Below are 10,436 nucleotides of genomic sequence, written 5' to 3'. Positions count from 1 at the left end.
CATCTTTACTGCTTATTTTTAGGAGACTCCTCCTATATCCTCTGGCATCACTTTGACCATTCCTGTAGGTAGACTCTTCAAAGGCACTTAAGTCTCCTCTGCATCTGCACCGACACAGGGAACCTACCTTGGGCCTATGGCAAAAGGCCACCTCTGTTTCTCCCCAAAAACTCTGCTTTGTGACAATTTGGTTAAGATGGGCCTTGCAGAGGGCACACACCTTACCCTCTCTCTTTAGGTAACCTGAGCTGGATACATTCCTGAGGGAGGGGGAAACCTGCTCCCGCTGCCTATGTGACTGGCATCACATACCTGGGTGAGGGGCTTGGACTCCCTGCGGAGCTAGGAACTGTCAGTCTGCCCAGCAACTAATGATGCATTTCAAATTGTTTGGCTAACTGCCAACAGGTGCTGGCCTCCATTGGACCAGGTAAATGAGGTCACAAGGGCTGCATAAGTTAAGGACTGCCCAGGAGGAGGGAGCAGCAGCCATGAGGAAGACTCAGAGAGAGAGAGAGAGAGAGAGAGAGAGAGAGAGGGTGGGGGGGGGAGCTGGACCATCTGAAATGTGCTCTCTCTCTCAAAACTCATGATCAAGGAACTGCCTGCCTCCAGAGGGAATCTCCACCTGCCTCTGGATGATACTTGTGAGTAAGCTACCTGAGATCTAACTAGATATATAGCTTGCAGTAACTCAGATGCATGATCAAATGCTACCCAGGCATGCCAGTTTGCTCTATGGGATTTCTCTGATATTGCTCTACCCTGTACCCTATTCCAACCCTACCCCTTGTAACCAATAAAGCTCTCCTTTGTACTTAGCATAGGAGATTTATTGGGTGTGGGTCTAGATTATGCCTTGGGGTCCCCTTGGTTCGGCTGACTAAGGGAGACTACTTATGCTTCCAACTGAGAGAAGCACCCCCAAGTGCTTGAAGTGAGTTGAGTACCCTCGAGGGCTACTAGGTCTGTGTTTCCCAGGGCGTACAGAGCCACAATAAAGCCCAGCCCTGGGTGGTGGCAGTTCTACCCCCAGGCTAGCGGGTGTGCTCCAGGAAGGGGGTCGGCCAGATGTGAGGTGCCCCCAGGGAGGCACTCGGAGCCTGGAAGGTGGTCAGGTGCAGTGAGGTGGGTGGCTCAATGCAGGAGCACCCCCTACTGGCCTGCCACAGGCCATTCCTTGAAGTTGACTGTTTCTTTGTTGTTTTGAGGAAATGACAATGCTGGCAACAGAGCAGTCTTAGTACATTTGCTATTTATGTCTTTAGTAAGACCCCAAGAAAATGACAGCACTGTAACTGTCTCTTTTAGGTCTTTTCCCAAATGAATCTTGTGTTTACCTAAACAGAGACTTCAAGTCAATCCATTTCTTCACCTGTCAGAAACTAGAGTTCCCCAGACCTTCCCATGGGATAGTTGGAAACCTTTCTCTTGATTGCTGGGGACACTCCCTTAGTACAGGACGTTCTGCAGATTTCAGATTCCTTCCAAAAGAGTGATCTGGGTCATTAATAGGGATGCAATTCCTTTGCAGTACATTTGTGATGATCAGTGAGCCCTGGGTTGCCAGACCTGCTATGCTCATTTTTATGCTGTGCCCATTTGTTTATAATGATAAAACTTAGCATAGAGAGAGAGTGACAGAGACAGTTTTACAAACATTTGGTGTATGGTACATTAGCTTTTGAACTACCTGGGTCAGTCTACTCTGAAAATGCTTGGATCTTCCCCTTTCTCAGTCACAGGAAGTCTGTGCACCTGCCATTGCCATGCCAAATACGGAAATGTCTGGTTCATATGCTTTACCAAAGGTATGTAAGCCTCCGGGCTATCTCACTTACAACAGGAAATGGAAACTTGACTGCTGTGATCACAATTGAACAATAATTAGCTGAAGCCTGGCTTGATGTTGTAATACCAGGAAATACTTAATTCCTGAGAGTTTAAACACCTGTGCTGCTCTTGGATACTGGAAAAATCTTTTCATTAGCAGTGATTGTATTCACTGAGCTTCTTTCAAGTGTCCTTAGATCATCTAATTGGAATGCAATGTAGGGCTGCAGACCAGTGCAAGATGGATGAGTGGTGGAGGTGCAGATATAAAATAAAGTGATCGATGACAAGGATAACATGGCAGTGCAACACTAAATAGCTGCTGAGGCACAACACTGAATTCCTCTGGAATACAAACATGCCACTGTTTTCAGTAATGTGAAGGTCTTTACAAAATAACCTTTTTTAATGTAAAAAAATGTTGTTGGATTTTTTTTTTCTCTTTCTCCAGTCCTAACAAAGAGATTATTCTCAAAACAATTGGTACATCTGAAAATGTCCTTGGTACAATATGACTTCAGGAAGGATGACCTCTATCTTATAAATCTACTTAACTAACCTATTCTAGGATTTTCTCCAGAATTCATTATCAGATATCTAAGAGCTGGAGAGGTACATTCTATCTTCACAGAGAAGTCTCTAGCAGGCTAAACAAAGTTGTCTTTTTTTTATGCTCCTATGTAGGTGGTTGTTTACATAGTAGAGTCTCCAGACAAGACAATGAGTGACATTGTGCCAGGTAAGAACATAACACAAAGTATCCCTTGTGCTGAACAGCCTTGTCAAACTAGACAAGACAAAGAGGGATGCGATGAAAAGAACTATCATCTTGCCTATATAGGTAAGAAACTAGGGTCCCTGACACATTCCATTTAGGATGCAATTAAAGTTAATCAAACCTTAAATAATTACTTGGTCATACATGAATGTCAATTTAAGTTGTGATAATACAGTTAATAAGCCACAAAGTTATTCCATATATAATGTGTAACAACTTTGTGGCTCATCTGTATCTTTAAATTAAACATGTGGCTAGCTGGGTCTAGCTCGTGATAGATCCCAATACTCAACTGTGTCAGGATCCAACGTGGGGCATCCCCAGGGCCCAGGACACATGTCCCAGCAGCCTGATCCTGGGGTCCCTGTGCACCATGACCTTTAAATCCCTGTGTACTACCCAGCTGGATGGCCTATGGCATTTTAACTCAGAGCCAGCTCACAAGAACCCAAGAATCAAGCTACCACAGCCTGGGTGGTCCATGTGTCAGGAAATTTGAAACTCTTTGTGCCACCCAGCTGAGCATCACATAGGGTTACATGTCAGCTTGATCCTGTGATCCCCATGCCCAAAACCTGTAAAATCTCAACTGGAGCTTTGGCAGTCAACTCATCTTTGGCTGGGACTGGGGATCTGACTAGGACCAGTTTCAAATTCCTGTTAAGTCCCCAGCTCCAAATGACAATTACCTGATTGTTGCTACCTGGGTTTTAACTTGCTGTGCAGGGGGACCCTAAGTTCATAATTCCAGGCTCCCCCTGCACTGATAAGTAAGGTGCGATAGGGATCTCATCTTCAATCTGAAAATCACATGTCCTGCCATGCACATGTAGCACAGCAGGAGGCCCAGTTGTTGGGATCCTTAAACTGAATGTTAAACTTAACAGTTAAATCCTTAAACTGAATGTCTGTCAGAGGTCTAAGGCACACAGCAGTTGAACAAGGTCACATACAACATTTGTTGCATAAGTAGGAATTAAAGTGAGGTTTCCTAAGTCTGGGGCCAAAAGCCTACATTTTCCTTAGGTTCTGAGTTCTAAAAAGTTATGCTTTGGTTAAAAAATGTGTTTCTAATTTTTTAATAGATTCTCACTGTAAAAACAGATGTGAAATGAAATGCTGAAGAAGATTAGACTAAAGTTTGTTCCATTTTTGGAACATGTTGTAAAACACACTTTTACACCAAGGCTGCAATGATCTAAACATTTTAATTTAATATGACAATAATCATTCTTTTCTTAAGACTCATTTTCCAGTTTAAACCATTCTCAAACTGGCATAAGTAGGGATCTGACTAAGGCAAGCAATTCACTCAACTAGCAGAAAAAGAAAGATTTACTTAATGTGTAATTCCTGACATCGGTGGTCTTTCATCACAAAAAAATTGGACAAAGATATATTCTTTGCAGGTTGAATAGTCATTCCAAATTAGCTCCTCAAGCATAATATCGTGACCTTAAAAAAACAAAACCAGACAAAAAACATTGTTATTCAAAAGATTGGATAACCACCCTAGTTGGGGAAAAATGCTAAATTGCTAAAACTTTGGCACCTGTGGATGAAATTAAAGTAAACAATAATTCAATGTCTATTTTTCAAATGATTCTAGAACTGAGAATCTGGTCTAGTCTTGGATCACAATATTTTTCCTCAATATTTTGGGCAGATGCCAAACAATTTTTGTTTATATACTTACCTATATTTTTCACATTTATATGCTTGCTACAAGGCTCCTGGAAAAGTCTCAGTATAATTACACAACAAAATGGGATCATCTAACTGCACCTGAGAACAATTGGTTTTGTAATATAGTGCCTGGAAACAAAGATTACTCGTATCTTTTCTTGGTAACGAGCTCTGTTTGTGTGGTGTTTGATAATAGTAGGTTGTACTTAATGTGACCTGCAAAGATGAATTACTTATTGGTTTGAGATCCACTTTCATTATCTGGACTACAACAAAAACAAAAAGATGCACAACAAGACCACAGGGTCCCCCAACTAGAAGCCAGGGCCCTGCATCCTTCAATGTCAGCATCCATTTCACAGAGCCACACACACTCTAAATCAGTGGTTCTTCACTTTTGGACTCATGGCACCCCTTGTTACACTCAAGGCATGCCTTGAAAAATGCCAGCTCTTAGATTTCACTTTTTTGTTGACTATGAGAAAATAATACAGTCGTTTTTATGTTGAAAAGAACTCAGAAACACCAGAAGTCAAAATGATTAGGCATTCCTATTTGAAATCCCTGGGCTGGCATTGTGAATTATGTGTAGGTATTTGCATACCTAACAGTACTAATATTGAGTATGGCTTTGAATTTGCATATCTAACAGTGCCACATTGCACTTTTAAAAGGATGTAGCAGCATCCTTGGGTGCCATGGCATGCTGGTTAAGAATCATGGCTCTAAATTGTCTTCTTCCTCTTAGTCCTACCTATCTCTTTCTCTTAGGCTGCCCAAGTGGGCAGCACAAAAGGAACAAAGGAGGTAGGGAGGCCACATGCCCCCAGTACAGTTTTCATGGGAGTGTTGGAAACCACATGCCACCCATGTGATCTGTGTAGCAGGGTCCAGGGTGTTGATGGAGCCCATAATGTTGTGAGGTGAGACTCGTATGTCTCCAGTGCAACCCACATAGTGCAGGGGGATCCCACAGGGATGCCCCCCACCCCAGCTTGTGGCCCATGTGTTTATTCGGGGCAGGGACTACATACTAGCACCACTGGTTAAGGGCTTTGCTTAATGCTCATAGAAAGAGTTTTGTATGCTGTCTCCATAGTAGGCCAGTGAAACAGCACGTAGCTTTTTGCTCTGCGAGAGTGACTGAACCATAAACCTAGATAGTAGAATATTGTAATACAGCAGAATGTGGTAAACACCAGGTGTGTTGGATCACGACTCATCCCCAAATTCTTAGCTTGAGATAACGTTATTTACTCCAGACTATATAAGCTGTACACTCTTAAGGTATGCGGAATTCCTCCACTCTGGCAAGAGATCTGACTTGCACGGAGTCTGGCACAGGCTATCGCATCCCCGGGATCGGGACACTTCGGGGCCAGAGGAACTATGCAGGGTGGTGGCTGCCGCCTAGAGCCAATGTGAAGTGACCACCCTCTCTGCTCTGTCCTATTGGCTGGCTCTGTGAGCATCCTTAAATAAAGCTTTGCAAGGGTGAGAACAACCATGAGTACGTCCTTTGTTCAAGTGCGGGGAATCTTCTGAACCCAGTAGTTCATTCTAAGACAACCACCCATGGCACCCATCTGCATCAAAGTTGGACAGTCCTGTATTAAGTACTTCCCCCTGAATCCCTCCGTATCTATTTACAGATAAAGAGCTTCAGCATTTTCTGTCAATGACTTATCTACTTCCAATATTCCAAATCATAGAAAATTAGGGTTGGAAGGGACCTCAGGACATTATCTAGATCAACCGCCTGATCAAAGCAGGACCATCCCCAACTTATTCAGGTAGTTTAAGGTTGCTATTAAGTCCCCTCTCGGTCTCCTAATCTCTAAACTAAATAAACCTAGTTCCCTCAGTCTTTCCTCATAAGTCATGTCCCCCATCCCCCTCACCATTTTTTTTTACCCTCCACTGGACTCTCTCCAATATCTCCACATCCTTTCTGTAGTGGGAGATGCAAAACTGAACACAGTACTCCAGATGTGGCCTCCCCAGTGCTGAATAGAGGGGAATAATTACTTCCCTTGCCCTGCTGGCAACACACATACCAATGCAGCCCAGTATGCCATTAGCCTTCTTGGCAACAAGGGCACACTGCTGACTTATATCCAGCTTATTGTCCACTGTAACCCCCAGTCCTTTTCTGCAGAGCTGCTGCCCACCCAGTCAGTCCCCAGGCTGTACTTGTGCATGGGATTGTTCCGTCCTAAGTGCAGGACTTTGCACTTGTCTTTGTTGAACCTATGATATTTCTTTTGGTCCAGTCCTCTAATTTGTCTAGGTCACTCTGAATCCTAGCCCTACCCTCCAGCATATCTACTATTCCTGCCACCTTGGGGTCATCTGAAATCATTCTGTGGGTGCACTTGATGGCATCTTCCAGGTCATTGATGAAAACATTGAACAAAACTGGCCACAGGACCATCCCCTGAGGCACTCCACTTGATACTATCTGCCAAATAGACATTGAACCATTAATTACTACCCTCTGAACCTGATGCTCCAGCCAGTTTTCAACCCAACTTAAAGTCCATTCATCCAACCCGTACTTTCTTAGCTTGCCTGTGAGAATGTTGTGGGAGACTGTATCGAAAGCCTTGCTAAAATCAAGGTACACCACATCCACCTGTCTCCCCACATCCACAAAGCCATTCACCTCATTAGAGAAGGCAATCAGGTTGGTCAGGCATGACTTGCCCTGGGGAATCCATGGTGACTGTTCCTAATCACCTTCTTCTCCTCCAAGTGCTTAGAAATGGATTCCTTGAGGATCTGCTCCATGATTTTCCCAGGGACTGAGGTGAGGTTGACTGGTCTGTAGTTCCCTGGATCCTCCTTTTTCCCTTTCTTAAATATGGGCTCTATGTTTGCCTTTTCCAATTATCTGGAATGTCTCCTGATCACCATGAGTTTTCAAAGATGATGGCCAATGGCTCAGCAATCACATCAGCTAATACCCTAGGCACCCTCAGGTGTATCCTTTCTGGCCATATGGACACTTGTTCATATCCAGCTTTTCTAAGTAGTTCCTAATCTGTTCCTTCATCAGTGAGGGCGGCTCACCTCCTCCCCAAACTGTGCTGCCTAGTGCTGACCTTGCCTGTGAAAAAGGAGGCAAAAAAGTCATTGAGCACTTTAACCTTTTCTGCATCCTCCATCACAATGTTGCCTGCCACATTCAATAATGGACCCACACTTTCCCTGATTCTACTCTTGCTACCGGCATACTTGTAGAAACCCTTCTTGTTACTCTTCACATCCCTTTAGCTATAACACCTACTGTGCTTTGGCCTTCCTAACTCCATCCCTGCATGCCCATGCAATTCTCTTATACTCCTCCCTGGTTGTTTGTTTCCACTTCTTATAAGCTTCCTTTTTGTGATTTAATTTACTGAAGAGTTGCCTGCTAAGCCACGCTGATCTTCTCCCATACTCGCTAGACTTCCTCCATATCTGGATAGTTTGTTCCTGCACTCTCAGTAAGGCTTCTTTAAACTACAGTCAGCTCTCCTCGACTCCTCTCCCCCTCAGACTGGCTTTCCAGGGAATCATGCCCATGAATTCCCTGAGTGAGTCAAAGTCTGCTTTCCTGAAGTACAGGGTCCTTACTCTGCTGCTCTCCTTCCTTCCTTTCCTCAGGATCCCTTCTAGTGAGAGAGATTTTTCCTAATATCTAACCTAAATTTCTCTTGCTGCAACTTGAGACCATTGCTCCTTGTTCTGTCATCTGCCATCGCTGAAAACAGTCTAACTTTCCAACTCCATCCTCTTTGTAACCACCCTTCAGGTAGATGAAGGCTGATATTAAATCCCCTCCCAGTCTTCTCTTCTCCAGAATAAATCCTCCGCTTTAAAATATTTCCCCCGGATTTAAATAGGAATTCTATGGGCAGTATGCTACTAACATCCAGCCCAATGTAATAATTTGAAGTTGAAAATGTCCTACTGACATTCCCTAGCTAGTGCCTAGGGAATAAGGAGCAGTTTTTTCAAAGGTACAAGTCCTAGACATGAAGAGGAGAGGTCTATATCGGTATGAAACCATGAAGATTACATACAGTCGCTATTAGCAACTTAAACGTGCTTGCAGACATTTAAAAAAATGGCACTTAGTTTAAACTCGGCACATTCCCATGCTGAGCCCCATGCAGGCCCAGAAGAGGCAGTGCCTTAGTTGGACCCAGCTCGCCCAATGTCTGTATAGATCAGGCACTTTAGAGGGCCTTTTTTGATGCTTTTATCTAATAGCTGATTGAATCAGTTTTAGCTAAAAGCACCAAAAAGCCCTGCTGAAGTGCCTGATCTATACAGATGCTGCAGAGCCGGGTCGAAGCAACACGCTGCTTCTTCCAGTAAAGTGCAGGTTGTTTGGGGTTTTTTTCACATCTGCAAGCAACCTAAATGTCTGAATTTGCTTTCCTTGATGCCTGTGATTTTGGTGGGGAGATAAGGAAAGCAGCACTTCCATACTCATTCAAAATCAACCCCTGTGTTTCTCTGAAACAGATCTCTTTGTCTGTCTCTTTTCTTTCACACATTCATTCTGTCCTTTTTGATCCAGTTCACTGCACCTGACAATGCACTTCAAGTCTATTCTGTCAACTGAAACAAAAAGGAAGGGCAGAAGGTGAATGTGAAAACAAATCAAATTTGTTTGCATGCTTTTAAAAATATGAATAACCTTCTCTTCCTCCTGTTCCTCTGAGTCTTGGAAACCAAAAGTAGACACATGCATGTAGCAGTATAGGGAAGGAAAAGTGTTGTATATACAGTTGTAGTTGATCAAAGAGTCTGCCTGTTGTTGACATGAGCTGCAAAGAGATTCAGAAATATTATTTAAGCACTAAAGATTCTGAAAGCTTGCCAGCTGTGCAGGTGCATGCATTAATTCCTAGTGGCTAGAACATCATTGCGATACGGTGTGAGTACTTGGTTCATTGCACTACTACTTAATGCTGCAAGCATTTACAGATGCCAAAGTAAGATCTGACTTGGGAACAGAGAGGAAAGCCTCTGTATAAACCTTTGGCCTTGAGACACTGGCCTCATGTCTGTATAAATCATTGGGCGTGTATAGCTCCACAAAAATATGCTGCTCATTTGGGGGATTCAGAGTAGGTTAAACCTTAAACAGAAGGATCTCATAGTGTATAGCTTCAGATGTGCAATTACTTTATCTAACTGTTCTCAAATAATCCATACATGCATTGTACTTTAATTATTAATGGGAGGCCCAAGGACTAATTTTGACCTGCGCTGTTTAACTATAGTAACTGGAACTTATTCTTAATGATACTTTACTTCATTTCAGTGGAACAGAACTCCCCGTGAAAAGCCAGGAATTATAGGTAACATTATTTTAATAAGATTGAAATGATGGCACCAGGTTAGCATTGCTTGTGCTTGTGTTCCTAATGTTGGGAATGTCAGTTCGGTGAAATGGCAGGAAACATTTTTCTTTAAAAAATGTCCCTTTTCTGGAGAAGCCACTGACTTGCCCGATTCCTGCCAGGCCAACTCCCATCCATTCATGGCGCTTCTGACAAAATCAGTCAACTTGCTCATTCCTACACCACATAGAGCCATCTTTAAAGTCCTTCACTGCCTTCTCCTTCACAGTTCTCTTTCCTTGGCTTCACGGCCAACAGCAGTACGTCTGCAACTTAGCTCATTTTTGCTTTGCCACATTCCTTGTGTCCTTCTGTCATTCGCAGCCCCTAAACCCAATGTTATCTTGCAGGCCCAGCACACAGTTCTTTCTCCCTTTCTCCTTCAAATCTCACTTACTGGCAGCAATTAGGATTAAGAGCGGCTAACTGCAGAGCTACAATGGGAATAACTGCAGATCTTGTGTTTGGAGACTAATTTCAACCAAGATAAATACCTTGTAATAAAGCAGAAAAATCACTGCCAGAAAATGTACATTTTTTTTTTCTGGGAACAGGCAAGAAGTGTTTATTTTTAGATGTTGCTTCAAAATGAACATAGAGATTAAAAATGATAAGGAAGTGTTCTGGTAATTTATGGAACAAGCAGAGGTGACCTTTGATTAACCATCAACAACAGGGCCACAAACTATTAGGAAGCTTTTCCCAATTGATCACATCTCCTAGAGATGAAAGGCAGAATA

The 10,436-nt window shown here is 43.1% G+C and overlaps 1 long non-coding RNA gene across 1 annotated transcript in view; it reads left to right on the top strand.

The window, feature by feature from the left end:
• Window positions 1-595: 595 nt before the first annotated feature.
• LOC112549469 overlaps window positions 596-10,436 on the top strand; it is a 21,388-nt gene continuing 11,547 nt past the window's right edge. Inside the window, exons 1-2 of the long non-coding RNA XR_003092880.1 lie at window positions 596-647; window positions 2,518-2,572. This is a non-coding gene — a long non-coding RNA (uncharacterized LOC112549469). The remainder of the gene's footprint in view (window positions 648-2,517; window positions 2,573-10,436) is intronic.

This window comes from Alligator sinensis, unplaced genomic scaffold, assembly GCF_000455745.1.
Source record: "Alligator sinensis unplaced genomic scaffold, ASM45574v1 scaffold130_2, whole genome shotgun sequence".
Classification (NCBI taxonomy): domain Eukaryota; kingdom Metazoa; phylum Chordata; order Crocodylia; family Alligatoridae; genus Alligator; species Alligator sinensis.
The sequence above is the reverse complement of the archived record's forward strand: the minus strand, read 5'-3'. Positions and strand labels throughout refer to the sequence as shown.